This window comes from Hyla sarda, chromosome 9 (genome assembly GCF_029499605.1).
Source record: "Hyla sarda isolate aHylSar1 chromosome 9, aHylSar1.hap1, whole genome shotgun sequence".
Taxonomy (NCBI): domain Eukaryota; kingdom Metazoa; phylum Chordata; class Amphibia; order Anura; family Hylidae; genus Hyla; species Hyla sarda.
Window position 1 is genome coordinate 39,603,628 of NC_079197.1, and position 14,615 is coordinate 39,618,242.

At 44.8% G+C, this 14,615-nt stretch overlaps 1 protein-coding gene across 4 annotated transcripts in view; it reads right to left on the reverse strand.

Annotated features, from left to right (window-relative positions):
* Positions 1-14,615, reverse strand: part of ASTN2 (astrotactin 2) — a 759,531-nt gene that overhangs the window by 324,981 nt on the left and 419,935 nt on the right. Inside the window, exon 1 of one of the 4 annotated variants that reach the window (XM_056539748.1) lies at positions 10,010-10,030. The exons of the other annotated variants lie outside the window; for them this stretch is intronic. The gene's annotated coding sequence lies outside the window, so the exon portion shown is untranslated. Of the gene's footprint in view, positions 1-10,009; positions 10,031-14,615 lie in introns of those variants that run through there. 4 annotated transcript variants of the gene reach the window in all.

Here is a 14,615-nt window from a genome sequence, read left to right on the forward strand (position 1 = left end):
CAGAAAAAACTATGGAATAAAAAGCAATTGAAAAGTTGTATCTACTCTATAATGGTACTAAAAATCAGAAAAAAAATATTGGAGCAAAAAATGAGCCATCACTCAACTTTGTGGGTGAAAAAATTAAAAAAAGCTATATATGTTTTTTTATTCACTAAAAGTAGTAAAACATACTCATCCATACTGCAGAATTTAGACAGTGGAGTTCTGCTACAGCGGGTGCTGCATAAGATAGGGCCCTGTTGACATTGTTGCCTCCACAGACGGCAATCCCGGTGGAATTCCATTCATAAAATGAACACGTTCATTCTTTGTGCAGACTTACTTTCCCCAGCAGAATTTCCCTGTAGCGATTCCGCAGTCTGAACAGAGCAGTAGTATCCCATTGAAAAAAATGGGACTCTGCTTCAAGTGTAATTCAGCAGCAGGTGAGTTCACCATACGGTAAGGCCAGGTAAGGCCTTACCGTATGGTGAACTCAGCAAAAATAACTGCCCCACATATTTGTGCGATTTTTATTTTATTTTTAATTGTACCCCACTTTATTTTTTGTTTTATCTCATGTCACCCATTTTTTTTTTAGCTGGTCATATGCCATTTTGATACATAAAATATAGATCTGCATGTGGTATGGACATGACCTTACGACCAGGAGGCTCAAGTAAGAAATAGGATGTAGAGATATCATAACAAACAAATGACAGCCCAGGAAATTCTTTCCATAGATTTGTAGCAATAGTAAATGAAATGAATAAGGAAAATACTTCTCTTGTGGGGGTCGTTAAAATCATTTGAAAATATTTCCCAAACATCCATCTCCCCAATTTAAGACCCCTCCTCTTTTCCACGATAGTGATAACAGGTCTGAGAAGGAAGAGTAAAACTTTGCAAATGTTTTTTGAGAAGTTTTCTATCATTCTGTGTTCATGTCTCCATAGTAACAGATAACAAATTAATTGTGTCTTCCATCAATCCCTTAATTATTTGGGTGTTTTTTTTTACAGAATAATGTTTCAAAAACTCAGAAACAGACATTGGTGACAATAGTATACATCCAGACAGGGTGACAAACTTGTAGCATGTAGATAGCAAGATTTCACAATAAGCTTATAACTACATTGCAGTTATAGGATATCTGACTGGAGTTAGAACAACAGAATAATCCTAAAACAGTAGGGTGGAAAGGAGAACAGAAGGGGGAAGCATAGGCAAAACAGTATGTGACGGTAGGTAAGGGTGAATCTAAGGAGAGAGTCAGAAAGAGAGTTTATTAGTGACTGCCAGTCACTGTCAGGTATTGCATGTAAAGTACACTGCTGAAAAAAAAAATAAAGGGAACACTAAGATAACACATCCTAGATCTGAATGAATGAATGAATCATATGGAATACTTTCGTCTTTACATTGTTGAATGTGCTGACAACAAAATCACACAAAAATTATCAATGGAAATCAAATTTATCAACCCATGGAGGTCTGGATATGGAGTCACACTCAAACTCAAAGTGGAAAACCAAACTACAGGCTGATCCAACTTTGATGTAATGTCCTTAAAACAAGTCAAAATGAGGCTTAGTAGTGTGTGTGGCCTCCACGTGCCCGTATGACCTCCCTACAATGCATGGGCATACTCCTGATGAGGTGGTGGATGGTCTCCTGAGGGATGTCCTCCCAGAACTGGACTAAAGCATCCAGCAACTCCTGGACAGTCTGTGGTGCAACGTGACGTTGGTGAATGAAGCGAGACATGATGTCCTAGATGTGCTCAATCAGATTCAGGTCTGGGGAATGGGCGGGCCAGTCCATAGCATCAATGCCTTCCTCTTGCAGGAACTGCTGACACACTCCAGCCACATGCGGTCTAGCATTGTCTTGCATTAGGAGGAACCCAAGGCCCACCACAACAGCATATAGTCTCACAAGAGGTCTGAGGAACTCATCTCGGTACCTAATGGCAGTCAAGCTACCTCTGGCAAGCACATGGAGGGCTGTGTGGCCCCCAAAGAAATGCCACCCCATACCCTTACTGACCCACCGCCAAATCGGTCAAGCTGGAGGATGTTGCAGGCAGCAGAATGTTCTCCACGGAGTCCCCAGACTCATGTCAGACACTGTCATGTCTGTCAAATGTGCTCAGTGTGAACCTGTTTTAATCTGTGAAGAGCACAGGGTACCAGTGGCCAATTTGCCAATTTTGGTGTTCTCTGGAAAATGCCAAACGTCCTGCACGGTGTTCGGCTGTAAGCACAACCCCCACCTGTGGATGTTAGGCCCTCATGCCATGCTCATGGAGTCTGTTTCTGACCATTTGAGTGGACACATGCACATTTGTGGCCTGCTGGAGGTCATTTTGTAGGGCTTTGGCAGTGCTCCTCCTGCTCCTCCTTGCACAAAGGCGTCCTGTTGCTCGGTTGTTGCCCTCCTACAGCCTCCTCCACCTCTCCTGATGTACTGGCCTGTCTCCTGGTAGCGCCTCCATGCTCTGGACACTACACTGACAGACACAGCAAACCTTCTTGCAACAGCTCACATTGATGTGCCCTCCTGGATGAGCTGCACTACCTGAGCCACTTGTATGGGTTGTAGACTCCGTCTCAAGCTACCACTTGAGAAAGCACCGCCAGCATTTACAAGTGACCAAAACACCAGCCAGGAAACATAGGAACTGAGAAGTGGTCTGTGGTCACCACCTGCAGAACCACTCCTTTATTGGGGGTGTCTTGCTAATTGTCTAGAATTTCCACCTGTTGTCTGTTCCATTTGCACAACAGCATGTGAAATTGATTGTCAATGAGTGGACAGTGTTATTTCACAGAAGTGTGATTGACTTGGAGTTACATTGTGTTGTTTAAGTGTTCCCTTTATTGTTTTGAGCAGTGTATGCATAGTAGGTTGTAACCAGGTGGAGGAGAAAGCGATGATAGACAGATAGGACCGTCCAGTAAACTTTCAGATCCCATTATTCTTACTAAGATATATTCAGTAGGCAAGAAAGTAGTAGGGGGTCAGATAGAAAGCAGTATGACTGTAGGATCAGACTATTCCTGGTTTGTTTGTTGACTGATTCTTCACTGTAAGAACACTGGACTGTGGAACTCTTTGCTACATGTTATTGTGAAGATATTGATTCATGCTGAGCTTGGCAATGTAAGGAAGCCTCATAGAGAATGTATGGAGTACTGACATTTGTCCTCCGTACTTGGGCCAGTAGTGGGACCCCACCAATCTGCTAGTTATCCTCTAGGCTGTGGATTGGAGATAACATTTGATAATGAGAATAGCGCTTTAAAGGGGTACTCCGGTCCTAGACATCTTATCCTCTGCTGGGGATCCCCGCGATCTAGGCTGTGGCACCACATACATCTGGTGCCGAATGACTAGCAATGCAGAGCGGAGGCTCGTGATTTCATAGGGCAGTAGTCCACAATGATCTATATACAAGATCATGTTAAAAAAATAATTAAAAAAATAAAGTATCCATCAAACAGAGGCCATAAAAAGTATATGAATGATAGATGGCATTGCTTTTTATGATTAATCTATTAAAAAATATGCCATATTAGGGTATAAATGACAGATGCCTGTGACAGATGCCATACGGTGGACTCTATCACCCATAGTCTATGAGGACATCCATTCTTTATAAAAAGTATGAAAGTACTTTTAAGACTGTAAACATGGACAAGTTCTGGCAATAGCTTTGTTTGTACTGTATCCATTATCATGCTTTTATATTACAAGACACCTGGCACTATTAAATCTACGGATATGAGCCAGCACGTCCTCTACATTAAAAGTTTTATTTTTAACAGAAATGTAAGTACATTATTTATAAAATGCAGTAATATGTCCAATATAGTAGGAAAAATAATCACATTGCCAAAATGTTCAAAGTGGTCTAAGAAATTCATATACCTCAGCTAACCTACTTTATAACTGCAGCATCTGGCTGACTGTATCATTTATTTCTATGAATATGCTGAAACTTATTTTTTTCATTACTACATAAAGATGTGCTAGGACTGTCTGATGGCCCATATTGGATATATACAAAGCAAAAGTAGGTACTATATAACTACAACAAAGCCAGTTTATCATTATTACCTTTTGTATATAGTATCAACATATGCTCTAGTGTTATGTAAAATTGTCACATGATAAAATTGGCACTTGGTAAAGATAACCATCTAATTTTCTTATTCTATACAAAGTTTATACAGATTATACACTATATCGGGCCACACAACTTGGCAGTAGGTGGGGGGCAAAATTAAAATAGGCTCCACTTATTGTGGCTTCACTCACTGTGACTGCCGTGCTGTGTGGCTGCACTCACTGTGACCGCAATGCTGTCTGGCTGCACTCACTGTGACGGCACTGCTGTGTGGCTGCACTCACTGTGACCATCCTGTTGTGTGGCTGCACTCACTGTGACTGCACTTCTGTGTGGCTGCACTCACTGTGACCATCCTGCTGTCTAGCTGCACTCAGTGACTGCCCTGCTGTCTAGCTGCACTCAATGTGACTGCACTGCTGTCTGGCCATCCACCAGAGGGCCCCCTGCAGCTTCCCTGACTCACATGGGTTGGGCAGAGTGCATCAACAGCAGCCTGCAACATTTGGGAGTGCACCTTGCTGTAGCTGATTACTGATAATAGCAGAGGTATATATATTTATATCCAGTCAGCGGCCGTTGTACAATGTCACATAACATTCTGGTACACTAGTACTAGATGATGGCGGATAGAGGAGACAGCAAGAAGTTGTGTGTGCGCAGTGGACACAGCATGACGCCAGCCCCGGGTGAGCTTAGTCACCTGGGAAATAACGTATAGAGGCCAGGTCTGTGGTGTGCGAATGTGTGTGGAATTTGTGGGACGTTATGTGTGTGGGCAGGTGTACAGAATACTCAGCGTTTGGAAGAAACTGTTCCGAACGCTGGAGCTGGCGCCGGGAGCTCGTGACATCACAGCTGTCACGCCCCTCCCATAGACTTGCATTGAGGGGAAGGGGTGTGACATCATGAGGTGGCGGGGCTATGATATCACAAGCCCCCGGCATAGGCTTCTGTGTTCGGAAAAGTTTTTTCCAAACGCTGAGCAGCGGAGTACCGCTTTAAAGAAACGGGACATGTAGTAACTACACACCCCACACCTGTTGAACATCACTCCATACCCTCAAGGCCAGTAATCTTCTGTGGAGGGGGCACGCAGGGATAGCTGTGGGTGTAAGGCTATGTTAACACAATGTAAAATGTCCGGAATGGCCACCTGGAAAACACGTGTGGACTTTTCGCACATTTGAATAATCCGTAGGACCGCTCGGAAATAGACGGCAATGCATTTCCAACCTAAATCCACAAAAAGAATAGACACGTCTGTTCTTTTTGTGGACTCTGGAATCAGGATTTCCATGGCAGGAACATGTTTTTGTCGTGGAAATTCTACCATGTGAACAGTGCAGCAGAATTCCATTAAACTCAATAGCAATCTGCTGCAGCCGAATGTTCATCCAGAATATTCCTGCAGAATTCCGCACAGACATTCCACTGTGTGAACATACACTAAATATGTTTGGCAGCTGCCACTGGCCTTCTGTCTGGCTCTGCAGCTTGCCTGAAGAAGGGCTAAACACTGTAGTATTATTATTTGATAACTATGCATATAAATATTTTGTGTGTTTTCAGAGGGGACATATTTCTTGTGGCGTGTGTCCCTGATAGTTTAGGACAATAGCAACGTTCCTAGCATGCCACTCTACCTGAATTGGCTGAATGGGACCGTATTGTTGTTACAATATTTTAGCATTTGGGGCCCCACTTTTAGTTATGCCCAGGGCCAAACTTTGTCTAAAACTGGCCCTGAGTACAAGGTACAATGCATCTCCATATTCAAGGAATTCATTCTGGGAGTCCTCAGGGAGATCATCCCCATAGCCCCCGGGTGGTGCTTCTGGTGGTTGTACTGGCAGCCAAACAAGCACCTTGGCTTGGGACAGCACAAGAAGGGACAAAGGCTGCTACCAGGAGCACAGGCGATGCATCTCATCTTTCCTCCTGTTCTTGCCCCCTTTCTTTAGAGATTGGCTGTGGAGGGCTCTGGGAAGGGAAGTAGTACTGGGGGATGGACTAGGACTACAGGGAACTGCCTCTCCCTAGATGTGCAGTGCCTTCCCCTGCTCAGGCCATATCTCCGGGTATGCTGCTATGGCAATGACAGCGAGGATGGGGCTGTAGAAGTGGCTCGTCACCCCCCTCCACACTGTGGGGAAAGTGAGAAGGGGAAAAAGGGAGCCCGCATGGATGGAGGGCAGCATCACAGGAATTACCAAAATTTCCTGTCTGAGCGGTGTTGCACATGTGTGTGCACTGTTGTTTAAAGAGTCAGGACTTTTACTCCAGTTCTGCCTTACACCTATTGTGCCAGAAAGTTAAACAGATTTGTAAATCACTTCTATTAAAAAATCTTAATCCTTCCAGTACTTATTAGCTGCTGAGTACTACAGAAAAAAATATTTTCTTTTTGGAACACAGAGCTCTCTGCTGACATCACGAGCACAGTGCTCTCTGCTGACATCTCTGTCCATTTTAGGAACTGACCAGAGCAGCATATGTTTGCTATGGGGATTTTCTCCTACTCTGGACAGTTCCTAAAATGGACAGACATGTCAGCAGAGAGCACTGTGCTCGTGATTCAGCAGAGAGCTCTGTGTTCCAAAAAGAAAATAATTTCTTCTGCAGTATTCATCAGCTAATATGTACTGGAAGGATTAAGATTTTTTTTAATAGAAGTATTTTACAAATCTGAATGCAAAAAGAAGCACATACGTGCACTCACCACAAAGCAGGGACAATCGAGCCTGGAGGTCCGGTGGCTGTAACGGGATGCCGGATCTTGGCGTCAGCGCTGGTGTATGGCACTCAGAGGCCTCTGAGCGCCATACACCAGCGCCGACGCTGAGACCCGGCATCCCGTCACAGTCACCGGACCTCCAGGCTCGATTGTCTCTGCTTTACGGTGAGTGCACGTATGTGCTTCTTTTTGCGTTCAAATTGTATACTTGTAATATATTGTATACTGTTATACGTGCACCCTGCAGGAGACATTGTCAGAGGTCGCTGAGGACCGCTTCATACATATGTTAAGGTGATGCTGCTCCTATGAGTGCTCTCCCTCCTCTCCTTTTTTGCTTATTTTACAAATCTGTTTAACTTTCTGGCACCAGTTGATTTAAAAAAAAAAAAAAAAAGTTTTCCACCGGAGTACCCCTTTAAGGCAGTGTTTCCTAACCAGGGTGCCTCCAGGTGTTGCAAAACTACAACTCCCAGAATGCCTGGACAGCCTTTGGCTGGGAGTTGTAGTTTTGCAACATCTAGAGGCACCCTGGTTGGGAAACACTGACTTAAAGAAGATATCCCATGCAGCAAAGAAAAAAAAAAAAACTAGCCATTCCATAGTATATTCACCTACCACCTCTCTGACATGTTTGTGATTTTTTTTCCGGCCCCCATTCACCGGCTATTCAGCTCATAAATTCCAGTTACTTCCTGGTTATGGTGGCTATGCCTGTGATCTCAAAGACTACATTTCCCTGCATGCACTGCTCACATTTCCTGCTCTCAGCTGCCTGAGCAGAGAACTTGTTACCTCCCCTAACTTATGTTAGTCACTCCCACAGCTCTGCTAGCTCACTCCCACATAACACTGAGCTCCAATCATAGCCCTATATAGCAGGGTGGCCACATAACACTGAGCTCCAATCATAGCCCTATACAGCAGGGTGGACACATAACACTGAGCTCCAATCATAGCCCTATACAGCAGGGTGGTCACATAACACTGAGCTCCAATCATAGCCCTATACAGCAGGGTGGTCACATAACACTGAGCTCCAATCATAGCCCTATACAGCAGGGTGGCCAAGAAGAAACAAAATGTAATCTCAGTGCTCAGAGAGAGGGACCCTGGAGTTGAAGCTGCAGTTTTACACTGTAAAATCACTCCCTCCCCCTCCTCCTCTCAATGAAACAGCTTTACAGTGGCACAATCACCTCCCCCCTCCTCTGCACTGCACTCCTCTCTCCCCAGTGCTCAGTGTGACAACTCTACTCTCCCTCCCCTCCATTCTCAGTGTGACAGGTCTACGCTGGCAGCTCCCTCCCCTCCCCCCTCTCCTCCGTTATCAGTGTAAAAACATTAGCAAGGAGAGGGGAGAGAACTATGATCTGAATCAGCCGGCATATAGGCAGTGCTGCTCAGCCAATCACTGCAGAACAGAGGGAGGACAGTGTGAATATTCATCAGATGGGAGGGGCTAAGGCCGAGCTCAGGGAGCTCTCTGCAGCACAGGGGTTTTCTGGGTAATTGTCACGTCACGGCCCCTGGATGCTGCTGATAACAGCATGAATAGGGGGTCGAAAGTCATGAAAACCTGGAACAGCTGAATTTCCTGTCAGACAGAAGAATGCAGATAAAGCTGGTTTCTAAGCAGCATTGGTAATGGAAGTGATTTACAAACCTATATAACTTTACCTTCTGCACTAAAAGTTGAACAATTGTTTACTGTGAGACTTGTCCTTTAAGGGTACGTTCACACGTACAGTATCCTGTGCAGATTTGATGCACACGATTTTCTGCTGCAGATTTCAATGTAAACTGAATGACTGAGCACAGCCTCTAATCTGCAGTTACAAATCCTGCGAATCCAATCTAAGCAGGATACTGTACATGTGAATAGACCCTAAGGCGATCCACTCAGTCTGAACAAAGATTCTTAGCTTGTCCAGTGTTATGTAACGATGTTCTGTTGCAGTGTCCTGTGCATAACCTTTGCCGTGCACATCAATTCTGCGTCTAGCTGATCCTCTGTACCTTACTACCTCTCCAGTGTATGACCTGAACTGTAGACTCATGAACCTGAGCTGCCGGCTCAACCATTCTTCCCATCATAGGCCAGCTGCTAGTCAACATGGGGTCAGTTTTACTGGACTTAAAGGGGTACTCCGCTGCTCAGCGTTTGGAACAAACTGTTGCGAACTGGAGCCGGCGCCGGGAGCTAGTGATGTCATAGCCCCACCCCTTCAATGCAAGTCTATTGAGGGGGCAGGTCATGATGTCACGAGGGGCGTGGCTATGAAGTCAAGAGCTCCTGCCGGCGCCGGCTCCAGCGTTCGGAACAGTTTGTTCAAAACACTGAGCAGCGGAGTACCCCTTTAAGTCCAGTTCTTACATGCTGGTGTGTGATGGAGGGTGAAAGGGTCTGCTTAGATTTTGCTCTGGCCCAAAGTGGTTGCTTTTCATACCTATTGCCTTTTTTACTTACATCTAAAACATCCGACAGTAACAGTTGAAACATGTAATTTATGTAAAAAGTTGGCAAAGTCCTCTGAAGAAAATTTGATGTGTGTGCCCCGTGCTCCGAAACTATTGGAAAGCATCCCATAAGTGCCCCACATTTACTCCTGAACTCTACTCTTTATTACGTTTAATTTTAGTACATTTACATTTCTTTAGGTACTGTATATATGCATACTATCACAATAACATTTTATAAATTGCTCTTTTTTTTTTACAGCCAACAGATTTAGGTTCTGCTCAGCTTCTGAAACTCCATAATAAGCAGAAAAATATTGAACCAGGTGGCTTAGAGTCTGTTGTTTTCAGAAATAGTCTGGTGTTAGCAGCAGCTCTTCTTAGAAAGTCATCTGACATGCTATACGGCTTTTCTCCTAGTTATATAGAAAACCGCCACCGGGGGATGATCATTGTTAAGCCGGCTCCGAGTGTGGGATTCCCATGTGTCCCAATAGTGCATATAGTCAGCATTAGTAAACAAGAAAAAGATGGATGATGCGTGTGCGTTACATGGAACAGGAATGATGTGGGATATTAAAGTTCTTTTAAATATATATATAGCGCCACTTTTATTTGGTACAGATTATACGTTTCAAAGGCCTTTTGCTTTACGCATCAGATCATGTAATGGTGAAAATAGCAATAAGCTTCCCTACTGTTCATAAGACTTAGTGGGCTCTCCATCTCATCCTGTCAGAGGGTCGTTGTATCTTCTCACACATCTCCTGTTAAAACTTTTTTCTTCTTCTTATTCTGGATAATATCATGATTGGGAACAATTACTTTGTTACTCAGAAGAAATCGGCACTTACATTTACATCTACATTTGCTTCTGAGCATTCAATAGAGATGGTCACCCTATTATCCAATTACCGTACAGATGTATCAGATATGAATCTGTTACTGAACTCTCTCTTTTGTGTGTTGCGATAACCACGGTCTCCGCTTTGCTACATCTGTATTTAGAGATAATATTTAACTAAGTAATTACTACTGGCCCTAAGGATCTTTAATCCCCAAAAAGTCGAGCTTCTTGATTAATTAAAGTTTTACAAGAATCTGCACGTTATCTTTCTATATCTGTACATAGAGAGAAGCATGTATACCCTAATGTACCATGCTGTCTGATCGCTGCACGCGCTATTACTTTAGACCACGAGCCTTCTGTAATGTGAGTTTTATTATTTACTCAATCATTATGACAATATTCAATTTTGTATCTTAAATCATATTAATTGCCCCTTATCACAAATTTACAGCATTGCGAGGATTTATTTTGCTCTGCTAAAGCCTGGGCTAAATAATATTTCTGTACTCTCTCATCTTGATGTACAGGAAACATGTGCTGAATTCCATATACAATATCTCTTACTTTGAAGATGTTGACTGACTGGTGGCAAAGCTTACCGAGGAACAGAATAAGCAATGAATTTTTATAATGGGAAAATAACTTTCTGGGATTAAGGTTTATGCTAAAGTGCTGCCTGCATTTTTTACAGAGTACCTACAGCCGAAAAGCACCTATGTGGTTTTACAGGTTTGAGACAAAATAACCATCACCTTATTAAAAAAAACTTGAAATCAGACCTCATCTACTGAGAGGCACTTAGAAGCGTTTTTTGTCCTTGACATTCTCTTTACCACAGGCAAGAAAACACCTACATTTACCAGACAATAACTGATAGTCCCCATATGTTATTATTATAATGCACTTTGTTTTGATTTGTATGAATATATACTGTGTTATATATTATGAATATATATAACTATTAACTTTTTATCCCTATGGTGCTTTAACTACACTAGTTTTGTCTTAGATTTTTTTCTCTTTGTTTACAGATGATCTGAAAGCTTGGTGAAGTGGAAAAATGGATCTAATGGGGCAACGCCTTAACGGTATGTGGAGCTACCCACGGACCGCAGTTACTTCTACACGCCGCTACGGTGTGCAGCCTATTAGACCCATTTTTCCACTTCATCTAGCTTCCAGGCTATGGTTTCATCTGTACACAAGGACCTTTCCACAGGACGGGTTCAGGTCGGTGGCAGCCTACGATTTACTGCATGCTCAAATAGGTGTTTGAGCTCCTAGCCCAAGACCACCAGGTAAGCGAGTTTGCTTATTTCAAGAAACTGTCACCCTGGATAACAGAACCAGGCAGCACCTTTGCTTTGTTGCTTATTTTTTGTTTGCAACATACTTACCTCCTCTCCACTCCTCTGTGGTAACAGGCTTCATGCCGCCACTTCTCTGCTTTGGCAACCTAGCATGCATGAGCTTGCTCTCCTTCATTTAGTGGGTGCTGATTTTTGTATTTCCTGACTATTCCTTGATCTGCTGAACCTTTATTAAGTGTACTGCATGTACACCTTGCCTATTCCTTTAGTACCACGCTCAGCAAATGGTACTGGTGACCTAAGTCTAGGTTTCCACAGTTTTTTTTTCTGGTGTTTTTATTAAAACTGCCACTACAGTTTTTAGGCCAAAGTGAAAAGTAGATCCAGTAGGAAGGAGACATATAAGTCCTTCCTCTATATTTTCTATTCCTTTTGAATACATTTCTGGCTTTGGCTCAAAAACTGCAAAAAAAAAACACCAGAAAAAGACCTGTGTGGAAACCTAGCCTTAAGGTAGCAAATTTGGATTGTCCTGCCCCAGAATTCCAAACCCACTCACAAAGGCCAAGGGTGAAGACCAGGGGATTCCTAAACTTTTTCTTGGTGTGCTTCCATGTTACAACACTAAAGAACAGCAGATCCAGAGGCCTGTTAAACCCAATGTGATACTACAGTAATAAGCTATTGACTGGCCAACTTTATTTCTGGCTCTTCCAGTCATAGTGTCGCCCATTCATTATTATCACCACTGTCAGCTGCTACTACAGTGATGTTAACAGAACTCACAAGCCCCTGCTCAACCCCCATTACCCACCCTTAGGATCCCCCCTGTTGCATTGGCTGCCTCATTCCTGAAGGCCTTATACCAAGGTCCTATGCCGTTAAGGTTAAATGTCGGTGAATGAGGGACTGAGTGTGACCATATTAGAGTGACGTGCAGTACACAGGCACAAAAAAATTACAAAAACATGACTGTGTGCATACATGTGAGTGTGGGTGTACATCTGTGATTGGGGGTTTTACATATTACAAATGCAACTAAAAGGCTGTAATTATATGGTTGTGATAATTTACCTAGAAAGACTCTTGCACTGAATAGGATGGAAGTTATATGCGCATTGCAACTGGGCTTAGTTTAGATATCTTCTTGGATAATTTTTTAAATGTTAAAGTATATTTTACACTATATTTAACATCCATGGCAGACCTGGGGGCTTCATTAGGCCGTGGCTGCCATGAAAATACCTACCACTGAGTTAAGAGAGCCCCTCTGTGCCATTATATTTCACGGATATGGACAGCACAAAGCTTCACATCAGGACTATCAGGATCAATACGGTGCTTCAAAGGACAACCACAGGTGTACAAACAAAAGTTTAATTGGACCAACATGCAACGCGTTTCACTGCCCATAGGCAGCTGAAATGTGTTGCATATCGGTCCAATAAACCTTTTGTTTGTACACCTGTGGATGTCGTTTGGAGCGCAGTGTTGATCCTGCTAGCCCTGATGTGAAGTTTCGTGCTGTCTATGTCTGTTGTTTAAGAGCAGCAAGGCTTTAGCTGGGTTTACACAACCAACTTTGGTAAGGAGCTCCTTCCTGTTGTCACGATTCGGCAGGCTAGAGGTGGATCCTCTGTGTCAGAGAGGGATTGGCGTGGACCATGTCGGTGGACCGGTTCTAAGTAGCTACTGGTTTTCACCAGAGCCTGCCGCAAAGCGGGATGGTCTTGCAGCGGCGGTAGCAACCAGGTCGTATCCACCGGCAACGGCTCAACCTCTCTGACTGCTGAGATAGGCATGGTACAAGGGATAAGGCAAGAGCAAGGTCGGACGTAGCAGAAGGTCAGGGCAGGCAGCAAGGATCGTAGTCAGGGGCAACGGCAGGAGGTCTGGAACACAGGCTAGGAACACTCAAGGAAAGGCTTTCTCTGGCACAAGGGCAACAAGATCCGGCCAGGGAGTGCACAGGTGGAAACAAATCAGGGAGATTGGGCCAGGCACCATCATTGGTGCACTGGCCCTTTAAATTGCAGAGACCCGGCGCGCGTGCGCCCTAAGGAGCGGGGCCGCGCGCACAGGGACAACACAGACGGGGAACGGGTCAGGTACGGGAGCCGAGATGCGCATCGCGAGCGGGCGCGTCCCGCATCGCGAATCGCATCCCAGCTGGGAGCAATATCGCAGCGCACCCGGTCAGCAGGTCTGACCGGAGCGCTGCAAATAAGAGAACGCTGCGAGCGCTTCGGGGAGGAGCGGGGACCCGGAGCGCTCGGCGTAGCAGTACCCCCCCCTTGGGTCTCCCCCTCTTCTTGGAGCCTGAGAACCTGAGGATAAGACTTTTGTCCAGGATGTTGTCCTAAGGTTCCCAAGATCTCTCCTCTGGGCACTTAACTACAAAGGGTCCAAGATAACGTGGTCCCAGATTAAAACTGGGGACACGGAAGCGGATATACTTGGTGGAGAGCCACACAAAAACAGGAGGAGTTCTTCTTTTTTTTCGGCAAGCTTCTTCACCCGGGATGAGGCTAGTATGAGGGATTTTAGAGTCTTTTTCCAGACTGTGGCGAAGCCCCGGGAAACCTCATCAACAGCGGGCACATAAGAAGGCGTGGGAGTGGGGAGGCAGGGAAGAGGGTAAAGCTTGGCACAGGGCAGAGTGTTAACAGGACGGGGGCTGTGAGGAGGAGACACAGCATAGTCCAGATAGGCCTTGGGGAGACCAGGTAAAGGAGGAGACACAGAGGTTTGACTGACGGGACTGGGAGCAGACGTGAGGCATTTTCTGTGGCAAGAAGCACCCCAGCTCTTGATCTCACCGGTGGTCCAGACAAGGGTAGAGGAGTGGCGTTGGAGCCATGGCAGACCGAGGAGGACTTCAGAGGAGCATTTGGGCAAAACAAAAAGTTCAATTTTTTCGAGATGCAGTTCCATGCTCAAGAGCAGGGGTTCTGTGCGGTAACGCACAGTGCAGTATAGAAGTAAATCTTTCTTTCTGCGGCGAGTCCTCTCTTCAGGGGTCAGACGAGACCGATCCACTTGCATAGCCTCCTCGGCGGGATGCACAGGGGTAGATTGCAAAGGATACTGTGAGAGAGGTGCTCCGAGCGGTGTGGCCCATGGCAGGGCCTTCCCAGGCAGGAG